Source organism: Canis lupus, chromosome X (genome assembly GCF_011100685.1).
Source record: "Canis lupus familiaris isolate Mischka breed German Shepherd chromosome X, alternate assembly UU_Cfam_GSD_1.0, whole genome shotgun sequence".
Classification (NCBI taxonomy): domain Eukaryota; kingdom Metazoa; phylum Chordata; class Mammalia; order Carnivora; family Canidae; genus Canis; species Canis lupus.
The window spans coordinates 45,237,592-45,265,242 of record NC_049260.1 but is presented as its reverse complement, the minus strand read 5'-3'; the positions used below and the strand labels follow the sequence as shown (position 1 = coordinate 45,265,242).

The following is a 27,651-nucleotide window of genomic DNA, read 5'->3' as shown; positions in this document are numbered from 1 at the left end:
GTTATATGGTTTAGTTTTTTCTGCCCAGTGCTATGTGCTGGAGATCATCAGTATTGCTCTGTGTATATCTAACTCACTGATCTAACTGCTGAAAGGCTATAGAGTGCATTCTTCACTATTTCCCTTTGCACTCCCCTGTGATGGGCACCCAGAATGCCTCCCTACCATTGCAAACCACACCATAATGAACATTCTCCTGCATTACCCTTTATGGATCTGTGTGAGAATTTCTTGAGTCCACGGGGGTAATGAATTTGACTGTGTACTGCCACATTCAGCAATGGGATGACTGCCAAAGTTTCTACAAGTGCATGGGGGTCCCTATGCCCCTGCATTCCCACCACAGGATTTGGCACGATTCAACTTTTTAAAATGTTGAGGGACCTATGAGACCTTAAGTGAAATCTCATTGTAGTTTTGTCTTGTATTTCTCTGATAACTAATGCATTTGAGCATCTTTTCTTCTGCCCATTAGCTTTTTTTGGATTTTAATTTCAGGAAACTGCTTGTTCATATCCTTTATAGACCTGTTTGTGGAGGCCCCTCCAGTGTTTTCCCTCTCTATGTGGGCTCCTTTCATTATCCTGATCCCATGGGAAGGCTGGATCCTAACCAAGGCTTCTGTGTGGTGCCCTTGTATTTTCATACAAATTTTAGGATCAGCTTGTCAAATTCTGAAAAAAAAAAAGCCTGCTGAGATTTTTATAGGTATTATGTTGAATCTATAGAGCTGTTAGAAGGAATCGACATGTTAGCAATACTGAGTTTTCCAATGAGTGAACAAGATATTCCTTTCCATTCATTTTGTTCTTTGTTCTTTCTCTTAGCAATACAGGTGTACACGTCTTTCACAGATTTTGTCAAATTTATTCCTAATTCACATTTTTAGATATGAATTTTAAACTGGAACTGGAATTTTAAAAATCTGGAATTTTAAAAATCCTTATGTCTAGTTGTTCATTGCTATATACATTTGGTATAATAATTGTTTTATGTATATTGATCTTGTATCTTGCAGCTTGCTGGATTCATTTATTAGTTCTAGAAGGGCTTTTTGTTGCTTTTTTGGTAGATACAATTGGATTTTCTACACAGATGATCATTTCATCTTTAAATACAGTTTTACTTCCTCCATTTCAATCTGGGTGCCTTTTACTTCTTTTGCTTGCCTCATTGCACTGGTGAGAAGCTCCAGTACAATGTTGACTAGAAGTAGTGAGAATGGACACCCCTGTGTTATTTTTGATCTTGGGGAAAAAAACATTCAGTCTTTCATTACTAAATATGATGTTAGATGTGGGATTTTTTAGATGCCCTGAATCAGGTGGAAGAAGCTCCTTTTCAGTCTTAGTTGGCCAAGTGGTTCTTTTCTTTTTTAATCAGAAATGGATATTGGGATTTGTCAAATGCTTTTCTGCATTATTGCAATGATCATATGGGTTTTTCTTGTCTTGGTTTATTGACATGGTGAATTGCACTGATTTTCCAATGTTAAACCCACCCTGTATTCCTGAGATAAACCCCACTTGGTCATGATATCCTATCTTACTAATATACTGTTCAATTTTTAAAAAAGATTTTATTTATTTATTCATGAGAGACACACAGAGAGAGAGGCAGAGGGATACAGGCAGAGGGAGAACCAGGCTCCATGCAGGGAGCCCGACAAGGGACTCAATCCCGGGACTCCAGGATCATGCCCTGGGCTGAAGGCAGGCGCTAAACCGCTGAGCCACCCAGACTGCCCTATACTGTTCAATTAAAAAAATTTTTTAAATGAAGTTCGATTTGCCAACATGTAGTATATAATGTTCAATTTGATTTGATAAAGTGTTAGTTAAAATTTTTGCATCTCTTGAGGTACCTAAGTGGCCCCGTCAGTTGAGATTCTGACTCTTGATTTCAGTTCAGGTCATGATCTTAGGGTCATGGGATCAGACCCCATGTCAGGCTGGGTGTGGATCCTGCTCGAGATTCTCTCTCGCTCGTTCTTTCTCTCTCTCTCCAAAAAAAAAAAAAACCCATTTTTTGCATCTCTTGAACTTTCACTTTTGATACTGTTTCTTCAAATTTGCCTCACCACCAAGTACTTATCTTCAGTATGAACCCCTCGTCCCGTCCAAATCCTCCAGATCTTGTCTGGGATGGTTACTAAGTCTGAGACTTTTCCCAAACTCAGAGAGGGTCCCAGAAAATTTAAGACAGAGACTGAAAGCATTTCTGATTGGCAAGTCCTACCTCTGGAAGCATGAATCAAATCCTGGCAGCAGCCTTGCCCCTCAACAGATGCAGGTTCTCAGTCTGAAGAGCTATCACACCCTTTAAAGCCTCTCAGTACCTGACAGGTTTGTTCTGAAAAGAAAAGCATTATTAAATGCTTAAGAAATCCCTTGCCCTGAAATAACGCCTCACTGTCACTGTTCCCCCACTTGGTATTGCTCTGCACTAAGGAAACAGCCAATATAGGTCATCTTCTCAAGAGGGGTCCACCCTTAAATACACTACTTCCTGTCTTCCCACTGAGGAATCCTATCCCATTCTACCTAATGAATTTGATATCCCACACCCTCAGGTGCCCAAAACACTGCTTCAAATTCTTGACTTTGTGGTTTTTGTGAATGACCTTTGTCTCCAAGACACTGGGAGAACACACAGGACAGGATACACTCTCTGCTTTTCTCATTGCACTAAAGAAATTCTACTTCGGGATGCCTGGGGTGGCTCAGCGGTTAAGCGTCTGCCTTTGGCTCAGGGTGTGATCCTGGAGTCCCAGGATTGAGTCCCACGTCGGGCTCCCTGCATGGAGCCTGCTTCTTCTTCTGCCTATGTCTCTGCCTCTCTCTCTGTGTGTCTCTCATGAAAAAATAATAAAATCTTTAAAAAAGAAAAAAGAAATTCTACTCCCTTCAAGCGCAAAAGTAATGATGGTAATAATAGCAAACACATAGAGAGCTGGACTTGGACTCACTGTGTGTCAGACACTATTCTAAATTAACTCATTTAATACCCTCAACCACCCTATGAAATAAGTACTGTTATTACCCTCATTTTTACAGGTGAAACTACAAATAAAGAAGTCCCCTGCCTCCCCTATGAAATGACAGATCTGGAATTTGATTCCAGGCAGTCTGCGCCAGAATCCACTGCACTACTAAGGTCTCGAGTGACAGAAGTGTGGCACTGTTCTGTACTTGCACACTAGGAGAGGGGCCCCTTCCCACCCCTACTATTTATACAAACTCTAAGACTTCAGAATATATCGTGTCTTTGGAATCTCTGGTGCCTCAGGTCAAATCTGACATCAGTGAGTTTCCCACTGCTGCTGACACCCAAATATACATATTTGGAAACAAAGACTTGGACTGAAGACTGAGGATTTAATGTCCTCAGAGTGACATGAAAAAATACTGCATTCATGAAGCAAGATCAGGAAGCTCTAAAAAGAAAGGTTCATCCCCTCGGTATTCTCAGGCCCTAGAACATGGCCTCTCAACAAATATTCACTGGAACATTTATCAGATGATCAAAATTATCAGGAACAAAACAGGACTACCTGCTACTACCATATACTCAACCTTGTCTTGGAAGCTATAAAGGAACAGTAGGGCAAAAAAATGAGGTGACTGGTATAACACTAGAAAAGCAGAGATAAAAAACCTATTTGTTGCTGATATTATTTTATGCCCAGGAAGCCCAAAAGGTTCTGATGAGAAAAATGCATTAAAATGAATATACTCATGAGGTGGCTTATAAGTTAAATGTATAGAAGTCAATAACCATTATCTATTTTAATAATTGCCTAGAAAAGCAATGGGGGAACTTTTTCCATTCATAAATAAAGGAACATATAGAGAATGACAACAAAAAGCTTTTAGCATCAACTCTGGGAAACGAACTAGGGGTGGTAGAAGGGGAGGAGGGCGGGGGGTGGGAGTGAATGGGTGACGGGCACTGGGGGTTATTCTGTATGTTAGTAAATTGAACACCAATAAAAAATAAATTAAAAAAAAGCTTTTAGCATCAAGCAATAATCAAAGAAGGATCTTCAAAGCATCCAGAGAAAAAGGACACCTACAAAAAAAAAAAAAAAGATCAATCAGACAATAGCAGACTTCTCAACAGCAATAATGGAAATCAGAAGACAATGTCATAATACCTTCTAAGGGTTTAGAGAGAAAAATATAATTTAGAATTGAGTACTCAGCAAACCTATCTTTCAAGAAGAATAAAAAAATAAAGGCATTTACACATTTACAGATAAATACAGTTTGAGGCAGTTTACTGTGAAGAGATTTGCACTAAAGGATCTTCTAAATTATATACTTCAAGAAGATGGAAAATCATCCCAAAAAAGGAAGACTAAGGTATAAAAAGGAAGCTGAGCAAATAAAATAGTAAACAAGTATTCAAATGTAAACAAGCACTGTGTGCATAAAATAATATTATTAACGTCTATTCTTTCAGTATGTTAATAGCTTCCTTAGGAAAGAAAGCACTAAAATAGTGAACAACAATAACATGTAAATTGGGAGACAGTGTTTCATGAAGTCCTTGTATTGTTTGGGTGGGAGATTACAATACTGGTTAACTGATTTTAGATTAAATACATATGGTAAAATTTTAAGACAAACCACTAAAAAATCTTTGGAAGGACCAATCAAGGAAAAAGAGAAAAGGCACAAATAAGTAATGTGAACAATGTAAAAGATATGGCCGAAATAAAAAAAAATAAGAGAATACAATTAATTTTATAACTTAGATGAATTGGACCTATTTCCAGGAAAATTCATTTATTTATTGGATGAGCCCACTCTACCCTTAACCAGACAAATACAGTAAGTGACCAAAGATGCAAAAATCCTAAACAATTTATTAGCAAACCAAATCCAGGGTGAGTAAAAAAAAATAATAAATAAATAAATAAAAAATAAAAAAAATTTAAAAAGATTTACTCTAACATGACAGGGTTGGGTCTAATTCCAGAAATGCAAGAGCAGTTTATCATTAGAAAGTCCCATTAACAAAGTGTCCCCATGACTCTGAGGGAGAAGCTCAGTCCTCTTTGTCAGCCCTAGGGAGAGGGGTAGCTGAGAAGGGGACAGATTTCCTGGGGAGGGGGTCTCTGAAGAGGACAGGCTGGGGAGAGGCCTGGAGCCTGTGAGAACATATTATACACTGCTATAATAATATATACACATGGCAACTCTGAAGTAGAGGCACTAACCTCCTTTTGAAAATGTAAAAAGTAAGGCTAAATGAGGTTAGAAAACTTGACCAAGGTCACAATGCTACTAAGTAGTCCAGCAGCAATCCAAATCAAGGTTGATCTAGATCTATGGCTCATGTTCTCCACCACTATGCTGTTTTTCCTTTACTGTTGACTGTGGTAGACATTCAATAAATGGTGGCCATGTGCCAGGTACTTGACATATGTTCTAACAGACACAAAAACTGTCCAAGGTAGGGGCACCTGGGTGGGTCAGTTGGTTAAGCATCTGACTGTATCTCAGGTCAGGTTTTGATCTCAGGGTTGTGAGTTCAAGGCCAGTGTTGGGCTCCCTGTTGGACATGGAGCCTACTTAAAAAAAAAAAAAAACTGTCCAAGGCATTAAACTCATTTTACTGATGAGAAAACTGATACTTGAGAGGATTAGTGTAAGGTCACACAATCAAGACATGGGGGTTCCTGGCTTGGAAACTGGGCTTGCCAGACTCCACAGCCCACTTGTCCTAGATTGTTACAAGGTGTGAATGAAACCCAAGTGGAGATGAATCTCAATGTTTGAAGTCAAGATAGGCAGGCCCTCTTCACTCCTTGAGAGATGAGGGTCTCTACATCACGGTTAGTGTCAGGAGTCAGAAAAACTCCTCTCCACAGAGATCTCTCTACCCATAGAGCTGAGGGAGACCCTAATCTCCAGGAGAGTGAGAATGACTCCAAACCCAGGGAGGTCTAAAGGAAGCAGGTCACATCAGCAGTATGGTCTAGATACGGAAGCCAAGGACATTGGAAGCTAGTATGGACAAGCTCATGGGAAGTCATGTCTAACCAACTTTTCATTACTTTTCTGAAGAGTTTGAACACAGTATGTCAGGAGGGCCACAAACTCCTCATATCCGGGTTTTAGTGTTAGAGTATCTTAGATGATCTCATGGACAGGTGAACAGTAAGTGTAGTTAGGCAGGTTAGTGCATATCATGCTGCTTCCTATCTTTGAGCCTTTGCCCATGCTGTACCACTTGCCTGGACTGCCCTCCTCTCCTCTTGTTAGTCATCCAGTAGATTATTACTCAACTCTTTAAAGCTCAGTTCATATGCCATCCCTTCTAAGAAATCTTCCCTGGTCTCCTGACTTGGGTCCTATATTCCTCAGAGACTCTCACGTCTATTGTACCCACTGTTACTGCACTGGCCACACTGAATTATGGTTCTGTGTCTGGGGACATATCCTGTTCTTTTCTGGGTCCTCAGTGTAGAGCAGGAGGCCTGACATGTAGTAGGTGGTCAGTTGATTTTGCTCAATTAGACTTATAACTAGTTGGATGGTTACATTGGTAGTGACTAATGAATTCATGTTGGTCTGGAGAGGGAAATCTCCAGTGGCGTGCTACAGGGCCTTGTTGTATACTGATAGCATTCTGATGAAATCAGTGGGTGACCAAAAAAAACTAAGGGAGTATGTTACATATTAGACAACAGAATTAGTATCCCAACAGTCATGGGCAAGTAGATACACTGGAGCGACATTGGTCCCAGGACCAACGAGTTTAGGGGAAAAGTCAGGACTGAAACCTCACAACCTATTGCAACCTTGACAATGGAAGAAAAGGAGTTTTGGAGCTGAAACTTAGCTCCCCATGTTGTCCAGCATTATAACAGTACTTACTATGTTCCAGGCTTTGTACCAGCCTCTGTACCACCACCACTTCCAGCCCAGTAACAGAAAAAGTCTAATGGGGGTGATTGGCTCGACCTGGGACCAAGAAACAGTTTCTCACAGAGCAGGGAGAGGGGGATCCTAGCTGGGATCAGACGGCTCAGTGAGAGCTGGGGTTTTGGTTTTCACCAAGTAATAGGCAGGCATGACAGTGCAGTGGTTTGAGGGCTGTTTGAGAAAGAGGTCCACCTTCAAGGCCCTCAGGGCAGAGAGCCAGTCATAGAGAACATGGGCCTTTGTCACCACCCTACCAACCAGGAGCTTGCTTCTCCAAAGAACCCAGGAGCTATCCTTACTGCTTCTTCAACCCTCACCCTTCCAAACAATGACATCCATGCTCCTTAGCATGGTATGAAGGGCCTTCATGACTAGCCTCATTCTCAATGCATTTCCCAATCATCCACATTAATTATTTAATTAGTTAATTAATTCAGTTTATTCCATAAATATTTATTGAATGTCTACTAAATATTACTATGCACTGTTCTTCTTGGAACTGGGGATACAGTTGTGAACAAAACAAAGTCCCTGCTTTGTGGAGCTTACAGTCTACTGGGAAACAACAAACACCAATCACAATAAATAAATACAAAATATATCAGGGAGTGATCATCACTTCGTACAAAAACATAAGACATCAAGTAGGATAATGGGGTTAGAAAACACTGGTGAATGGGACTAGTTTGGTCAGGGAATGCTTGTCTAGGGAGGTGACATTTGAGCATACGGGAAGTGGGTGGGAAACTCATGACATTATCTGGAAAGAAGAGTGTTGCAGGCAGTGAGAACAGCAAGTACAAAAGCTCTGAAGGGGGAGGGCACCTGACATGTTTGAGGAATATCCAGGAAGCTGGGGTGGCTGGAAAAAAAGTGAGAAATGGGAAGAGTAACAGGATAGGAGGTCAGAAAAAGCATGGGGACCAGACTGTGCAGGCTTTTGGGCCATGATGAGGGCTTTGACTTTTATTCTGGGGGAGCTGGGAGCAGGGAGAATTTCGAGCAGAAAAGAGACATGAACTGATACAGATTTTAAAAGGAATTTCAAAGAATTAGTAATACTAAGCAAAAGAAAAAAAGATGATTACTAAGAAAACAAAAAGGCATACAACAAAGGATCTATAATTAGAGTGTACTGTGTGGTTTAGACGTGAACAATAATTATAATGTCATACTTACGCAAACAATGATTATTGGTTGAACAAAATAGTATAAAATTTTTTTTTAAATGAAAGATGCAACCACAAAGATGAGCAAGCAACAAGAGACTATGAAGGATGACAAGGCAGATTAGAAAGCGAAAAATATGCAGCTTGTACACGTGAAAAATATACTTACTGAAATAAAAAACTCAGTAGTCAGATTAAGCACACAGAGTTGACAGAGCTGAAGAGAGAATCCATAAATTGAAAGATATATCTGAAGAAATTGCTTAGAATGAAATGTAGGAAGACAAGGAAATAGATTATATCAACAAGACATTATGAGATATGGAAGATACAATGAGGCTCAAAATATGACTAACTGGATTCTGAGAAAGAAAATATAGGAAGGATGGAAGAAAGGCAATATTTGAAAAGATAATGGCTGAGAATTTTCTAGAAATTATGAAAAACATGAATTCAAAAGCATGAAGCACATTTTTAAAGTAGAATAAAAAAGAAATACATGCCTAAACATGTTAGAATGAAACTGCATACCCTCTGCAGATCCCCCTCTGAGAGAGAGTGAGAGATAATTTCTTAAAAGTAGCTTAAGTATAAGAAAATAAAAACACCTACCAAAAATAGCCATTAGACAGCAGACTTCTAAATACCTATAACAAATTGTCTTTTAAGAATGAGGATAAAATAAAGACATTTGCATATCACAACAACTGGGAGAATTTAACACCAAGAGACCTGTTCTAAAAGAACATCTAAACATTGTATTTATGATAAAAGAAAATGATCCCAGAATCATAGTCTGAGATGCAAGAATGTATGCATGTAAATCCAAAAAAAATACTGTCTATATAAAATAATACTAATGATGATGCAGAATCTGTGAGGTTAAAAAAAAGGAACAAACTAACATACTCAAGACAATAGCATGTGGCAAAGAGAGGAATGATCAGAGATGAAGTTTCCTGCATTCTTCAAGAGGGAGGTTAAAATACAATTTCCTTTAGACCTTGTAAGTTATGCATGCATGGTAAAAGTTCAAGGATAACCACAGAAAGAATTTTTTAAAAAAGAATGCATAAATAAATTTCAAACAGTACAGAGGAAAAAAGTGAATAAGAAAGCAAATAAACAAATCTCCAAACTAAAAAACAGGCCAGAAAAAGAAAAATGAAGCATAGAAAAGGTGGTGGTAGGAAATAGAAATAAAAAAAGTATGATGTTAGAAACTAGCCCAAATATATCATAGAAAATGTAAACAGACTAAACTCACCCATTAAAAGGGATCATCAGATTAGATTTTTTTAAAAGGGTCCAGCTATATGTCATTTTTAAGAGATATTCAAGGATAAGGGTATGAGAATGTTGAAAAATGAAAGGATGGAAAATTCTTCATCACACAAATCCAAATAAGAAGAAAAGCTTGTGTTGTGTGATTAGATAGACTTCAAAAATGTGTTATTGAGAATAGAGAGGGTCATTACATATTTACCAGGAACGTATAACAATTCTTCATTTGAATATTCCTAATAAAATATCCTCAAAATATATAAAAATTGTTAAAAAGAACTCTAAGGAGAAACAGACAAATCCACCATCATAGTTGAAAATTAGCACACCTATTACAATTATTGGCATAGCACAACCAAAAAATCAGTGTAGAAAATTTGAATAATACAATTAACAAACTTGATACTAAACATAGGTGGAACTCTGTGTTCAACAATTAGAGAACACACATCTTATAAAGCACATAGGAAACATTCAAAAATATTTATCATGTACTTAGCCACAATACAAGTCTCATAAATTTTAGAGTTGCTACCACACAGACTGCATACTCAGACCACAATCCAATTACGATAGATTTCAATCACAGAGAGATACATTAAAAATTGCCCGCACATCTAGAAATTTAGAAACACACACCTCTATATAACTCACCAAAGAAGTAACCATGGTGGAAATGCTGAAGTACTCGGAACTGAACAATAATGAAATGGGACATGTTTGAATGTGTAGAAAAGTAGTATTTGGAATCTACATCCTTAAATGCACACACCATGAAACAAAAGAGGCTGAAAAATAATGAGCTCCATGTCCAACATAAGCAATTAGAAAAAGAACAACAGAATAAATCCAAAAAATGTGGACGGAAGTAGGTCAAAAAAGATGAGAGCAGAAATTAAAGAAATAGAAAACAAAGACACAATAGAGAGGAGTAACAGGGCCAAAAGTTGGTTCTTTGAAAAGACTAATAAAATGGACAACCCTCTGGTGAGATTGATCAAGAAAAAAAGTGAGAAGGCACAAATAACCAATATCAGCAATGAAAAAGGAGACATAGTTACAGATTATACACAGCAGAGGACTTTAAAAGGGGGGCCTTTATGCCAAAAACTCTGAAAGTGCAGATAAAATGGACCAATTCCTAGAAATTGATAACTTACCAAAATTGACTCAAGAAGAAAAAACAAATCCTGACTAGCCCTCTGGCTACTAAAGGAATTAAAGAAGTAGGTAAAACTCTTCCTAGCCTAAAACAAACACAAGAACAAAAAACAGGAGGCTGAATTTTCCAGTCGATGTGTAGATCACGGGTAGGTGAAAAGGTATTGGATCCCCTCAGCCCTGGAGGCATCCACGTAGGACGTAAGGCAGTGGAGAACCTAGGCAGGCCAATTCTCTCTATGGGCAGCCTCCTGTGGAGATCTTTACAGGGTGGCCCTTTGTGAGACAAGGCCTGACAAACCCCTCTACAGTTCCCGTAGGTAGTGAGCACGAATGAGTAACATCCAGCACTCAGCTACTGCTCTGTGGTAAATGTGCTAAGCAGAGTCAAGGAGGAGCTCTATCACTTGGACAGCCTCTTCAGTAGCCAGCTTCTGTAGTCTTCTGATCACTGAGGACAAGAGGGGCTGTGGAGCTGCTGGAGGAGTCTGTGTCCCAGTTGCCAAGAAACACCACACACAGCCCAAGTTGTGACTGGCTGGTGCAGGGCTGGGTGCAGGGAGGCCAAGCAGGGGTTGCTGGAGGGTGTAGCTCCAGGTGGTAGCCCTGAAACTCTGTCTTCACGAATACCAGACACTTCTATCCGTTTGTAGCTGATGAGCCCTTTTAATGGTGTCCAAGCTAGCTGCAGGGTGATGGTTCTAACAGTGATGCATGTTCTGCAAATAAGAGCTTCATCATTATTTCAAAATAATTAGGATGAAAGAGTTCAATTGGATTCGAAATCTAATTACACTGTCTCAAGAAATTTTAACAATACACTTGGTCAGTGAAACAAAAAGGGCTGATACCATTTCAACTGTTAAACATTTTTTAACAGGTTTTAAAATTGGCTTTAAATACTTTATTGCTTAATTGTACAAAGGAAGATTTTTGTTGAGGATTCAAATCTCTGTTAAGGATTTGAAGAACACATTAAAAAGTCTTGATTGGGATTTGTGTGTAGTCACTTCAAGCATAAAACCTGACATAAAAATAAGCATGTTATGGAAGCAGATGTCAAGTTTCTCATTTAAATTTTTGGAAAGATTTTATTTAGAAGTTTAATATTAAGTCAATGTTAAAAAGCAAAACACCAGGGAAAGATGGTTTTATAGGAGAATGTTACCAAACAAGTCATTCCAAAGTCATTTAGCATCTTCCAGAATATTGAAAAAAGGGAACACTAACTCATTCTATGATACCAGCAGAACTTGAGGCCAAAAGCAAATTATGATAGCAAAAGAAAGGAAAATTAAAGACTGATTTTACTCATTGACACAGATACAAAAACCCTAAACAAATATTGACAAACTAAATCTGGTACTCTATAAAAAGGAAAAGATCATGACCAGGTTGTGTTTAAACCAGAAATGCAAAAGTAGTCTTCCATGAGGAAAATCCATAAACATCATTTACCGCATTATTACATTCCTGGGGGGGAAAACCCCATGATCATCCTAAGAAATAGAAAAGGTAACTGACAAAAAAAAATTCAACACCCTTTTGTGATTTAAAAACAAAAATAGAAACTTCTTAGCATAGTGACAGGTGGGCACTTGCTTGAATCTGATAAAACCCAGAGAAATCCACAGCAAATATCATTCTTAATAGGGAAAAAAGTTAGTGGTGTTTCCTTGAAAATACCCAACAAGAGACGGATGACCATTACTGTTTTTTCTCTTGAACACTGTACTGGAGGTCCTGTCCATCTCAGTAACACAAGAAGAATAAATTAAGGGCATAAAGAATGGAAAGGAAAAAAACAAAATGATCATTATTTATAGCTGATATTGTTGTCAACATAGAAAACACAAAAGAATATACAGACAACTTAGAAGAAACAAGGGCTCCTCGAGAAATGGTCAATTCTAAGGATGGAGCAGGAAAATAAGATGAGTAGGGAGGATCTTATAGTGCCAAAGCAAGGAAGACAGTGCTAAAAAACAAAAGATGGAAGCATGTCAAAGGGACGCTGTAGCCAACCTGAAAGAGCCCCCAGTGGCCAAAGTTAGAACAATTTGAGCAACAAGACAAATGACAAAGGATTGGACTTATAAGTCAAATTCTTAAATAAATATGCAAGCGTTCATACGGATACAAACAGGCAACTGGGTACAAAAGCAAATGGGCAGGTAAATAAACAAATGAGAAGAAATAAATAGTTTTTACAGAAGAATTCCAAATACTACATGTAAATGCACCCCCCTTTCAGAGGGGGGGGCTTAAATCCTCTCCCTCTCCTTGAAGGTAGGCTAGATTCTTCTAAAGAACAGAAAATAAAAAGGGAAAAATAACAACTTCACAGCGGAGAAACTTGGTGAACACTGTTTTAACCGGTGATTAAGGCCAACATTGGTGATGTCATAGGGATATCACATACCTCTGATATAATGTGATGAAAAGGCCACTTCAACTCTATGGTATTCTTTCCAAAAACAACCCCAGTCTAATTATGAGGAAAACTTCAGACATCCAAACTGAGGGACATTCTACAGTACGCTTCAAAACTGTCAAGGGCATGAAAAGCATGGAAAGACTAAGAAACTGTCATAGACCAGAGGACAACAGAGGTGACAACTAAATGCAATGTGGTGTTTTGAACTGGATCCTAGAACAGAGAAAAAGACATTAGTGGGAAAACTGATAAATCCATATAAAGTGTGAAGTTTAGTTAATCATAATATACCAATATGGCTTTCTTAGTTTTGACAAATATACCATGGTGAGGAATACACAGGAGCTCTCTGTACTATCTCTTTACTTACTTTTCTGCTGTAAAATTAGTTAAAAATAAAAAGTTTGATTAAAAAGTTAAAGGTTAGCAAGGTGAATGGTTGTAATATTAATATAAAAATCAACTTCATTTCTATACACCTGCAAATGAGATAAAACATGTTAAGTAACAAGATCTCCTTTATAGTAACAACAAAACCATAGATACCAGGGAATAAGCCTAACACAAGATATGCAAGTCCTTATGTAGAGAATTAGAAAACTATACCAAGAGACATTCAAGAATTTATTTAAAATGAAAGGTATATCATGTTCATAGCTAGGAAGACTCATCTTCATAAACATATCAATTCTCTTCAAACTGATCTAGATTCATTGCAATTCCAATATTCTTGTAGGACATGACAAGATGATTTTAAAATGCGTTTGGAATAACAAAGGGCCAGGAACATATGATATTCCTGAAGAAGAATAAGATGGGAAGACTTTGCTGTACTAAATGTCGAGATCCTTTATGAAACCAAAGTAATTAAGGTAGTGTAATTAAGATAGTGTGATACTGGTTCAGGAAACAAAAAGTTGGCCAATAGCAGAGATCTCATAAATGGAACAATATAAATATGGGACTTTGGTGTATGACAGAGATGGCACTTCAGATCATTAGGTTATCAGTGTGGAAAGTAATGAAACTGGCTCCCTTGAGGCACCTAGGTGACTCATTTGGTTAAGTGTCTGCCTTCAACCCAGGTCATGATCTTGGGATTATGGGATCAAGCCCCTTGTCAGGCTCCCTGCTCAGTGGGGAGTCTGCCTCTACCTCTCCCTCTACCCCGCCCCCCTGCTCATGTTCTCTCTCTCAAATAAATAAAATAAAATCTTTAAAATTTTTTACTTATTTTTTATTTTTTAAAGATTTTATTTATTTATTTATTTATTTATTTATTTATTTATTTATGAGAGACACAGAGAGAGAGGCAGAGACATAGGCAGAGGGAGAAGCAAGCTCCATGCAGAGAGCCCGATGTGGGACTTGATCCTGAAATTCCAGGATCATGCCCTAAGCCAAAGGCAGACGCTCAACTGCTGAGCCACCCAGGCTTTCCAAATGAAATAAAATCTTAAAAAAAAAGAAACTGGCTCCCTACCTTATATCTTTATACCACACAAAAATCAATTCCATTTGGATTAAGGACTTAAATAGGGAAAAAATGCTTTTAAACTTTTATTTGAAGAAAATAAAGAATGTCTTTATGATCATAGGTTAGGTAGGACAACACAAAAAAGTGTGCTGGCTATACAGAAAAGATTGAATTTTTCAACTCAACTAAAAATAGGAATTCCTGCTCATGCAAAGACACCATAAAGGAAAAAAAAGCCACAAACTGAGAAAAGATATTCAACACATATAATTGGCAAATGATGAGTATCCAAATGATCGACTCCTACAAACCAATAAAAATGATAAAAATACCAATTTTAAAAATAGGCAAAAGACATTAGCATTCACTTCACAAAATAAGAAACATGAATCGCCAATAAACATGAAAAAAATCTTCAACCACATTAGTGATTGGAAAAATGCTAATTAAGTCCACATCGAAATCTCATTCTACACTCACTATAATGACAGAAATTAAAAAGTGGGACAATATCAAGTACTAATTAGGGTGTGGACCAATGGGATCTCTTATAAATTGCTGAAAGGTATATAAATTGGCAGTCTTCAGATAGGAATACATTTTGGCATAATACTGTCAAGCTGAATGTTTACATTGCTACTAACTTAATTCTATTCCTAAGTGTATACATTAGAAAGATGGGTGTGCATGTGTAGTAGGAGACATGTAGGAGACAACGCACAAGAATATTCATAGTAGCACTCTTCCTAAGGGCAAAAAGCTGGAAACAATCCAAATGTCTATCATCAGATAAACAGATGAATAATTTGTTTTATGGTCACCCAATGAAATATTATACAGCACTGAGAATGAATAAGCTAGAGTGACACGCAAAAACACAGGTGAATCTTTGAAACAATAATGAGTGAAAGAAGTCACAGAAGAGTGCATACAATATGATGCTATTTTACAAAGCCAAATAAATAATCTATTCATTAAACATTTCCACAAATATGAAAAACAATGTATCAAAAAGAGCAAGGGAACATTAAACATAAGACTTAAGAGAATGGGACTTTATGGTGGGGGATAGGGGAGACTAGGACAGAAAATGACATAGGGATAGACACTATCATTAATGTTGCTTTTGGGTGGGGTTGTGACTTCTTCAATTTTCATCATATTATTTCTTTATAACTCATGTATATAATTTTTTATTATATATCTAATATATTTTTCATGAACAGAGAATAGAAGAGTAGGAGGAAGTGAGGAATGACAGCTCTTTTGGAGAGTTTTGCTGTTAGGGGAACAGGGAAAGTTAGTTGCATGGGGATGTATGATGAATACGGTTTTAAATGTTTTTAAAGATGGCAGCAATAGGATATTAATGGAATGACAGAATAAGAGCTTTGGTGAACTGGCTTTCCCTTTAACACAATAAAAATATGGGCAAACCAAGTAAAATCAACGATCTCAAAACCTGCAATTAATGAAAGACACAGAATGACTTGGAAATCATCTAAGAGAAACTACAGAATCTTGGTATGACAATGGGTTCTGTGACATTTTAACTTGTAGCTAATTCCATCCTCCTTCCCTCTCTAGCTCAGTAGTATATAGTAGGCAAAGGCTGACTATATTGCAGACAGCAGAGAGGCCCGACTGCTTTGGCCAGGAATTTTTTTTTAAAGATTTTATTTATTTGTTTATGAGAGACACACAGAGAGAGGCAGAGACACAGGCAGAGGGAGAAGCAGGCTCCTCGTAGGGGGCCTGATGCGGGACTCGATCCCAGGACCCCAGGATTATGACCAGAGCCAAAGGTAGATCCTCAACCACAGAGCCACCCAGGTGTCCCTTTGGCCAGGAATTTAAAAGGAAATCCCAGAGAATGAGACAACCATAAGAAACTTTGAAAAGCTCTGATACATTCCCAGGTATCTAAAGGGCTGTGCACATATTCAAAGCTATGCACATGCCAAAAAAAGAGCTGGAAAAGGAAAGGCCCCAAGTCACTCACTTCTGGCTGACTGTAAGCAGAGTATGAAAGTTAAGGCTGCCTTTTAAACTGGCTAAAGTTTGAAAGCATGCTTTCTTGCACAGATCCCCTTGGCAAAGGGTGGAAGACATGTGGACAAGACATTTTTTTAAAGATTTTTAAAATTTATTTATTCATTCATGAAAGACAGAGAGAGAGAGAGAGACAGAGAGAGAGAGAGAGAGAGAGAGAGAGGCAGAGACACAGGCAGAGGGAGAAGCAGGCTCCATGCTGGGAGCCCGACATGGGACTCGATCTCGTCTCCAGGATCACGCCCTGGACCAAAGGCAGGCGCCAAACCACTGAGCCACCCCAGGATCCCCGTGGACAAGACATTTAAAGGAAATCCAACCAATCACTGGCTGACCACCAAAGTATATTTACACAGGTGTGACCTCCTAGCAATCCAGGCTTAAAAATAAAAACAAGAAGTTTTTAAAAATAAGCTAGCAGAGAACTCAGACCACATAGTGCAAGGAATATAGAATCCACTGAATTAGTTGAGAAAAGTAACTGGACAACTAAACAGCAATAAGGAAAATAACAAGGATAACCATACATACATACACACACATTCACATATTCCCAGAAAAACAAACCTTGAGGGTTTGTTTTATACCAGAGTTGTTAGAATAGAGTATCTAAAATGCCCAATTTTGGGGGCACCTGGCTGGCTCAGTTGGAAGAGCAAGCGACTCTTGATCTCGGGGTCATGTGTTCAAGCCCCATGTTGCATGTAAAGATTACCTAAACAAATAAAAGCTTTTTTAAAATGCTCAGTTTTTGACAAAAAATGATGAGATATGCAAAGAAATAGAAAAATATGTTACATGTACACATAAAAAAAGCAGCCAAAAGAACTTTTCCCTGAGGGAGTCCATGTTTGGAACTTAATAAACAAAGACTTTAAATTATTACTATATTTTCAAAGAAATAAAAGAAAGTATATCTATAAGAATTAAGGAAAAGTTTGAGAACAATGTCTCACCAAAGAGAGAATATCAATGAAGACGCAGAAATCACAAAAAGAATCAAATAGAAAATCTGGAGTTGAAAAGTATAATAACTGAGCAGCCTGGGTGGCTCAGCAGTTTAGCGCTGCCTTCAGCCCGGGGCATGATCCTGGAGACCCGGGATCGAGTCCCACATCAGGCTTCCAGCATGGAGCCTGCTTCTCCCTCTGCCTGCTTCTCCCTCTGCCTGTGTCTCTGCCTCTCTCTCTGTTTCTTGAATAAATAAATAAAATCTTTTAAAAAAGTATAACCAACATATGCATAATGGGAGTACCAAAAGAGCAAGAGGAAGAGAAAGCGCCAAAACATTGCAAAATTGATGAAAAACATTAATCTAGGGGCACCTAGGTGGCTCAGTGGTTGAGCATCTGCCTTTGGCTCAGGTCATCATCCCGGGGTCCTGGGATCGAGTTCCACATTGTACTCCCCGCAGGGAGGCTGTTTCTCCCTCTGCCTGTGTCTCTGCCTCTCTGTGTCTTTCATGAATAAATAAAATATTTAAAAAAAAACAAAAATATTAATCTGTACACGTAAGAAGTAAATGCAAGTAGAATACGCTCAAAGAGATCCACAACTAGACATATCATAGTGCAACTGATGAAAGCAAAGACAAAAAGAAAATCTTGACTACAGCAAGAGAAAAATGACTTATCACATATATGGGACCCTCAATAAGATTAACAGCTGACTTCTCATCAGAAACCATGGAGATCAGGGATCCCCGGTTTGGCGCCTGCCTTTGGCCCAGGGCACGATCCTGGAGACCCGGGATCGAATCCCACATCGGGCTCCTGGTGCATGGAGCCTGCTTCTCCCTCTGCCTGTGTCTCTGCCTCTCTTTCTCTCTGTGTGACTATCATAAATAAATAAAAACTTAAAAAAAATTAAAAAAAAAAAAGAAACCATGGAGATCAGAAGATAGTGTGATGGCATCTTCAAAATATTTACAGAAAAAGACTATCAATTCAGAATCTCTGTATCTAGCCAAACTGGTTCTTCAAACATAAAAGATAAGATAAACAAAATCTGAAATAATTTGTTGCTAGCAGACTTATCCTACAAGAAACGCTACTTTTAGGCTTAAATTAAGGGACACTAAATGGTAACTTGAAATAGGTATTATGAAAGTATTTTTGTTTTTAACTCTTATTTTCCTATCTGTTTTAAAATACAACTGTATAAAGCAATAATAATAAAACTGTGTTGATGGGCTTATAATGTAAGAAGGAATTCATATGATAATAACACTACAAAGAAGGAAAGAGGGAACAGAGGCATATTAGAACAAAGTTACTTTTGAAATCAGAATTAATTTGAAATAGATTGTTTCCAGTTAAGATCTTTTTTTTTTTTTAAAGATTTTACTTATTTATTTATGAGGGACACAGAGACACAGAGAGAGGCAGAGACACAGGCAGAGTGAGAAGCAGGCTCCATGCAGGAAGCCTGACGTGGGACTTGATCCCAGGTCTCCAGGATCACGCCCTGGGCTGAAGGCAGCGCTAAACCGCTGAGCCACCGGGGCTGCCCAAATATCCAGTTAAGATCTTAATTGTAGTCCCCAGGGCAACCATTAAAAACCTAAAAAAATATAATTAACAAGAAAATTTAAAAGTTAAGGTAAAAAATACTTAACACAAAAGAAGAAAGGAACTGAAGAACAAAGGAACAGAAAAGACAAATGACAAACAAAGCATATATTAATTCTTCACAAACTCTTCCAAAAATAGAGGAGGAAACACTTCTCAACTCATTCTATGCAGCCAGTATTACCCTGATACTAAAACCAGACAAAGACATCACAAGAAAACTATAGACCTATATACTATATGAATATAGATGTAAAAATCCTCAACAAAATACTAGCAAATGAAGTCCAACAGTGCATAGAAAGTATCATGTAGGGGATGCCCAGGTGGTGCAGCAGTTTAGCGCCTGCCTTTGGCCCAGGGCATGATCCCGGAGTTCCGGGATCAAGTCCCACATCAGGCTCCCTGCATGGAGCCTGCTTCTCCCACTGCCTGTCTCTCTCTGTCTCTTTCTCTCTCTGTCTTTCATGAATAAATAAATAAAATCTTTTTTTAAAAGTATTATGTAACACGACCAAGGGTGATTTATTTAAGGAATGCAACATTGGTTTATCATCTGAAAACTAACCAATGTAATATACTATATTAATAAAGTATAAATAACAGATGATCATCTCAATAGACACAGAAAAAGTATTTCAAAAAAATCCAACATCCATTCATAGCAAAAAGACAACAGAAAACTAGGAGGTGAAGGAAACTTCCTCAACTTGATAAAGGATATCTATATAACACCCACAACTAACATCACACTTAATGGAGAAAGACTCAATACCTTCTAAGATCAGAAGCAAGATAAGAATGTGCACTCTTATCACTTCTAGGCATCACTGTACTAGATAGATCTAGTCAGGGCAATTAATCAAGAAAAGGAAAAGAAAAGGTATCCAGATTAAGAAAAGTAAAACTGTATTTGCAGATGACATGATCTTATATATAGAAAACCCTAAGGAATCCACTAAAAAACTATTTGAACTAATAAGTTTAGCAATGTGACAGGACATAAGATCAAGAAACAAAAATCAAATATATTTTTATGAACTAGCAATGAACACTCTGGAAGTGAAATTAGGAAAATAATTCCATTTATAATAGTAGCAAAAAGAATAAAACACCTAGGAATAAATTTAACAAAAGAAGTGCAAGATGTGTACACTAAAAACTACAAAAACACTTCTGAAAACAATTATTTAGATCATGTTCATGGATTGGAAGGCTTAATATTGTCAAAGGCAATACTTCCCTTTTTAAAATATTTATTTATTTATTCATGAGAGACACACAGAGAGAGGTAGAGTCACAGGCAGAGGTTAGAAGCAGGCTGCATGCAGGGAGCCCGATGTGGGACTTGATCACAGAACCCCAGGATCACCCCCTGAGCTGAAGGCAGATGCTCAACTACTGAGCCACCCAGGTGTCCCAAAGGCAATACTTTCTAAATGGATATACAGATTTAATATAATCCCTATAAAAATCCCAGCTGTTTTTCTGCAGGAATTGACAAGCTGATCCTAAAATTCACAGGGAAATGCAAGGGACTTAGAATAGTCAAAACAGTCTTCAAAAGAAAAAGTTAGAGGACTCCCATTTCCTGATTTCAAAAGTTATGACATAGCTATAGTAATCAAGACAGTATGGTCTGGCATACTGACAGACCTACAGATCAATGGAGTAGAACTGAGAATCCAGAAAATTAACCTTTACATTTAAGATTTATGGTTAGTTGACCTTTGACAAGGGTTTCCAAGACAATTCAAAAGGGGTAAAAATATTCTTTTCAACAAAAGGTACTGGGACAACCAGATGGCCATATGCAGAAAAATGAAATGTGGACCTCTGCCTCACACCATACACAAAAACGAACTCCAAACGGATCATTGATCTAAATATAAGAGCTAAAACCATACAATTCCTAGAAGAAAAAGCAGGAAGAAACCTTTGTGACCTTGGGTTAGGGAGTGCTTTCTTGGGCTATGATGTAAAATACTCAAGTGACAAAAAATTGACAAATTGGACCTTCCTCAAATTAAAAACTTTTGTGCATCAAAGGACACCATCAAGAAAGTCAAAAGATAACTCACGGAATAGGAGAAAATATATGTAACTCTCATATCTGACAAGAGACCTGTGTCCAGAACATATAAAGAACACTTACAACTCAACAATAGGACAATCTAATTTTAAAAGGGCTAATGATTTGAATAGACATTTCTCCAAAGAAAATACTCAAATAGTCGATAAACACATGAAAAAATGTTCAACATTATTAGTTATTAGGGAAGTGCAAATCAAAAACAACGAAGTACCCCTTCATACTCGCTAGGATGGCTATAATGAAAAAGACAGACGGTAAAAAGTGTTGGTGAGGATATGAAGAAATTGGAACCCTCATACATTGCTGATGGGAATTCAAAATGGTGCAGGCACTTCTGCAAACAGTTCCCCCAAAAGTTAAACATAGATTTACCATAGGACCAAGCAATTCCCCTTCCTAGGTATCCACCAAAGGGAAAAGAAAACACACGTCCACACAAAAAAAAGACTTGTGCAGAAATGTTCAGAGCAATATTATTCAGAATGCCAAACATGGAAACAACTGAAATGTCCATCAGCTGATAAATGGATAGAATAAACAAAATGCAACATATCCATATAATGGAATATTATTTGGCAGTAAAAAGGAACACTACATCAATAACATGGATGAACCTCAAAAACATTATGCTGAGAGAAGTCAGTCATAAAGACCAATATATTATATGATCTCATTTATATAAAATGTCTAGACTATGGGACGCGTGGGTGGTTCAGAGGTTGAGCATCTGCCTTCGGCCCAGGGCATGGTCTTGGAGTCCTGGGATCAAGTTCCGCGTCAGGCTCCCTGCATGGAGCCTTCTTTTCCCTACGCCTGTGTCTCTGCCTCTCTCTCTCTGTGTCTCTCATGAATAAATAAATAAAATCTTTTAAAAAATAAAAATAAAACGTCTAGACTAGACAAATCAATAGATAGGGACAGAAAGAAGATTAGTGGTTATCTATGCGGGGATCAGAGGAATGTGGTGGTGTCTGCTAATGAGTAGGAAGCTTCTCTTTGGGGGGCATAAAATGTTCTAAAATTAATTGTAGTGATGGGTGCAGCAATTCTGCGAATATACAAAAACACTGAACAGTATCCTTTAAAAGGGCAAATTTTGTGATATTAAATATATCTCAATAAGGCTGTATAACAAAAAGATGGGAACAAGAGCAGAATGTCTGCGTGCTAATGGGAACAATCTCATAGAGAGGGGGAAATTGATGAAGCAATGTCTTCAAGTAGGTATAAGAGGGTGGAATCTAGTGCCAAAGTAGAGGGACTGGATTTTTGTGACAGCAGGGCCAATTTATCCGTAATAACAGAGAAGAAGGCAGAATCTGTGAATACAGATGCTGTTTGGTGGTGAGATGTGATGATGGGAATCTATGCAGGTTTTCTTCTGATGGTTTTAATCCCTCAGTCAAGTAGGCAGCTTGAGCAAAGGATGGAAGAAGTGGTAGCAGGAGATTTGAAGACAAAGAAGATAACAAAATAGTCAACCAGGAAGATAGGAGAGTGAATAGCCCAGGGAAGAGCAGTGGAGCCAACAGAGTTGGATTTAACCAGGACTGGGGTTCTGCCCTATAGATGGGCTGAGGTACAGAGGGCCAAGGAAGTGAGGATGTATGCAAGGGAATGATTGCCATGATGGACCTTGGAATCGAGGCTAGCTAAAGGAAGGACACATGAACAGGGAGGAAGTAAAGGGTAGTGAAAATTTTCCATCTTGGTGGTGTTGAGGGATCATTGGAGTTGAGGGGTCAGAGTACAGAGTACACTAGAGGATAAGAAGCACTGGCTGGATGGCAGGATGCCTGAAGCAGAGTATGGAGGCGATGCAGTCATAGGTACTGATAAGAGGGGTTAAAACTGTTGTAGAGGGTGGCTGTGGGAGGGTTGAAAGGCAAAAGCGTTAAAGGAAAGCAGATCACAGAACTGAGAAACAGGAACATTGGAAGGATCATCTATGAGGATATTAAACTACCCAAGAAGTGGGACTGGGGTAGTGTTCAAGAGTGTCAGTGAGCTGACAGCTAAATTCTAGGAATGAAGTATGACTGGGGCAGGTATGTGTGTATGTCTGTACCTGACTATAACACAGACGGGTGGGTAATGGTATAATGTGATGATCTGAGATTTAAAACAAGGTGGTTGTGGGATGCCTGGGTGGCTCAGTCGGTTGAGTGTCTGCCTCGCAATTTTGGCTCAGGTCATGACCTCAGGGTCAGATACAGTCCCATGTTGGGCTCCACCCTGGGTGTGGAGTTTTTAGAGTTCTCACTCTCTCTCTTTCTCTCTGCCCCTCCCCCACTCCCTCTCTCTCTCTCAAAAAACAAAACAAAACAAAACAAGGTGGTTGATATTTACATAATCTTAAAGTATCCCCCACAAATTACTTATTACAAAGGAAAAAAGAGGGGGATCCCTGGGTGGCTCAGCGGTTTGGCATCTGCCTTCGGCCCAGGGCGTGGTCTTGGAGTCCCGGGATCGAGTTCCACGTCAGGCTGCCTGCATGGAGCCTGCTTCTCCCCCTGCCTGTGTCTCTGCCTTTCTCTCTGTCTCTGATGAATAAAAAAATTAAAAATATTTTAAAAAAGCAAAGGAATAAATAAAAAATAAAAAATAAAAAAGCAAAGGATAAAAGAGTAACCATACTGGAGAAACCTGGCAGACATCACCTTAATAAATAAATAGTCAAAGTGAATAAAACTAGTATCAAGACAAACTGAAATCGTGTGCTTTTTGATATAAAGCACCGAAGACACATCTCTTCTGTGGTATTCTTGCCAAAATCACATAACTTAACTATAATCACAAAGAAACATCAGACAAACCCAAATTCTGTAAAATAGTTGGGCAGAATGCTTCAAAAGTATCAAAGTAAAAAAAAAAAGTATCAAAGTCATGAGAGACAAAGACTAAAGAACTGTCCCAGATTGAAAGAGCCTAAGGAGACATGACAACTAAATGCACTGTGGAATCCTGAATTAGATCCTAGAAGAGAAAAATTATATTTGTGGGATAACTGATGAAATCTGAATAAGTTCTATACTTTCATTAATAGTATTTTATCAAGATAAACTCTCTAATTTTGAGAATTGAACAAGAGTTGAATAATTTATTAACACTTAAAGAATCTGAGTGAAGGGAGATATGAGAATTCTTTGCCTTATTTCTACAACTTTTTAAATCTGAAATTACTTTAAAACAATTTTTTAAATTCTTTTTTATTTATTTTATTTATTTATTTATTTATTTATTTATTTATTTATTTATTTATTTATTTATTATAGACAGAGAGAGAGAGAGAGAGAGAGAGGCAGAGACACAGGAGGAGGGAGAAGCAGGCTCCATGCTGGGAGCTTGACGTGGGACTCGATCCCGGGACTCCAGGATCGCGCCCTGTGCCAAAGGCAGGCGTCAAACCGCTGAGCCACCCAGGGATCCCCCCCCCCTTTTTTTTAATTCTAAAAGGAAAGTTGTTTGAGGTGGGAAGAGAGAAAGTGGGAAGATGAATTCAACTGAGGACACCTACCTTCACCTCTTGGCCTCCTGGCAAGAAGGATATGAGGGGCTCCTGGTGAGCAGCGTGCTCAGGGGAAAGCCAATTTCTATTCGAGCAATGGTTCTCAGCAGGGCCATAGACAGTCAAGGAATGTTTGGGGGCATTTTTTATTATCACAGTAATTGGAGATCACTAGTGACATTTAGTGGCCATGGACCAGGAGTGCTCAGTATCCCACAGTGCACAAGACAGCACCACACAGCAAAAAAATTGTACTGCATCCCATACAACTTTAGAATGTCCCACCAGACAATAATCTCAGTGAAAAACCTGTTCATTTCACTCATTTATTCATTCAACAAACATCTATCGAGAGTGCCTATTAGAGGCTAAGCACTGTTTTTAGGTAATAGGGGTACATCAAGCACAGAAAAGACAAAAATCTCTGCCCTTCTGGAGCTTACAGTCCAGTAGGAGAGTCAAACAATAAACAGCAAACACAATGAAGGTGTTGATGATACATTATTGAAGAGGGTGAGGAGTAGTATGGAAAAAATAGGTTGGGGTATATCTTAGGAGAGAGTGGTAATTTTAAACAGTATGGTCAGGGTAGGCCTCATTGAGAAAGTGACATCTTAATAGAGACCTGAAGGAAGTGAGGTCATGAGCCTTGTACATATTTGGGGGAAACGCATTCTAGGTCCAGGGGATGGCCCAGTACAAACACCTGAGGTGGAAGTGTGCCTACAATGTTCAAGTATCATAAAGGAGGCTAGGATGGGTAGAATAGAGGGAACAAATGGGGAGAATGGTAGGAGAGAAGGTCAGAGAAGTTATGGAGGCCGGACCATGGATTTTAATATGTACTGACTTTTCCAGAAATTCAACAAATTGAAGGAGGATTGCACTTTGTTTAAAACTTTATGAAGAATTATTCATGACATGGAAAATCACATCATCATGGTTTCTAAGTCAGCAATCAACACATATGTGTCACATTCCCAGATACAAGTATCATTACATGCAAGACCATTCGTTATGTCTTCTAGTAAAATTATATTTTAGTCTTTACATATTGAAACACATATTGTTTTATTAGAAATTACTCTTCCCTTGCTTCCTTCTTATATTACAATTAGGACATTACATTGGTTGGGGAGGGATTATGTGTGTAGGCAGATTATGTTCTCTATGCACTTCATTTCAGAATAGTGAAAGAATCTCAAAATATAAATTATAAAAATGGAATGTTGGGTCCAATAGGTATGAGAACCACTAAAGCATGACAAGACAACAAAGAAATTGTTCAGAAGCCAGAGTGAGGATGAAGATTTCGCTGACGCCTGATGGTGAGTTCCAGAAGGCCTGGTTAAAGAATTTCAGGATGGAGACAGAAAAGAGGGAATTCAGGGCTGTGTGGAGATGTAACTAGGAGAATCCTGGTCTTCTGGTGGTGAAAAAAATTATAAAGGATAAAGGGCCTGGTTCACTTTTTCATCTAAGTTGCTTCCCACTCTGGAGGTCTCTGCCTGTTTAACACAGTAAGGTGAGGAACAAAGAAGGTTCTCTCTACAGTGAGGCCAGAAGCAGACCAAGGCCAGGCTCCATTCCACACCCCCCCACACACACACCACAGAACAGTCTAGAGCCCCAGGCTAAGCTCTAAGGCCTAACTCATTGCTATAAACAATGCACCTCTAATCTGCTTAGAAATGGGAAAGAGACAGAAAGATGAAAAACAGGAACAGAAAAAAGAAGCATTCAGAAAGAAGAATCAATGAGAGTGGGTCAGAGACAGGGAGAAAAAAAAAGCCAAAGACCGAGAGAGATTTTTTTTCAGTCACGACAGTCATGATTTATTGAAAATGTTCTAGGGGCCCGGCACAGGGCAAAGTGATGCACATATATTCTCTCAGGTGGAGATTATTAGACTCCCATTTGACAGATGAGGAAACTGAGGCCCATACAGGTGATGCAGATGGCTCAAGGTCTCATGGTTTGTTTTAATTGGCAGGGTCAGGGTTCAGCCTTCTAGGTCTGAGCTGTCTAGTATGTCTCAGAGAAGGAAACGGGGAGAAATACAGAGACACACAGAAAGATGGAGAGGGAGAGGAGCGGCAGAGAGATGGAGACTTACAGGCATGCAGATGATCACGTGAGCTGCAGACCAGCACAGAACCCTTTCCCAAGAGACAGGGGTGGGCATGGGTAATGAGCTCCGCGGGGGTACTCACCTGGTTGTTGTCTGGGGCTGCAGGGGCACTCGCCATCCCTTTGCTACCCGCACGATCCTCCGATACCCGCTGACCTAGGGTTAAGAGGCCGCCCAGGTAAAAGCTCGCCCAGGCCCCACCCCTCATGCGATCCAGCCCGGCCTCTTTCCCTCACATCCCCAGCCCCCGTAGCGTCATAGCGTCTCACCGTCTCACCAGACACCTCCTGCCCTCCGCGCCACCGCTGCCGAGGGGGAGCAGATTCAAGGGGCCGGCGGCTGGATCTAGCGTCCCTCCGGCGGGCTGGAGAGCTAGCGGGGGTAGCAGGCCTCCACGGCCACTGACCGCTCTCGGGCTCCCATTGGAGGAGTGCGCTCCTGCCTTCTCTGGGATTGGCTGGAGGTGGAAACGTTTTAGTTTTACCCCTCAGGCAGAGATCCAGGCCAAAGAAAACTCCGCCCCCTTGGGGGTCTCTGATTGGTTTATGAGCCAAGCCCATCCTTTTATAGGATTGGCCAGGAGAGGAGGACTTGTCATTGCCTTTTGCCAGTCTGTTTGACAGGGCTTCGGGAATTAATTGGGAACACGCAGACGCGAAGCCCAAAGTAGGCTGGGCGCGAGTCACTCACTGAACAATCGTTGATCCTCGGCTTCTTGACGTCTTACTCTCTGTAAGCCACCTCGTGTAAGACAAAGCTCTGCTAAGAGACACTTTATCCGCCACCTGTAGGGATTTCTGAGCCAGATTTCTTTTGCTCAAAATAAGCGTAG

The 27,651-nt window shown here is 39.1% G+C and overlaps 1 long non-coding RNA gene across 2 annotated transcripts; it reads right to left on the bottom strand.

The window, feature by feature from the left end:
- Positions 1-3,769: 3,769 nt before the first annotated feature.
- LOC102155331 lies at positions 3,770-27,289 on the bottom strand. 2 transcript variants are annotated; one of them, XR_005386280.1, is made up of 3 exons: positions 27,089-27,288; positions 26,902-26,975; positions 3,770-4,071 (listed from the first exon to the last, which is right to left on the bottom strand). It is a non-coding gene; the product is annotated as an uncharacterized LOC102155331 (long non-coding RNA). The 2 variants fall into 2 exon arrangements; XR_005386281.1 differs by lacking the exon at positions 3,770-4,071 and adding an exon at positions 7,356-11,268 and having other exon boundaries at positions 27,089-27,289.
- Positions 27,290-27,651: the final 362 nt, after the last annotated feature.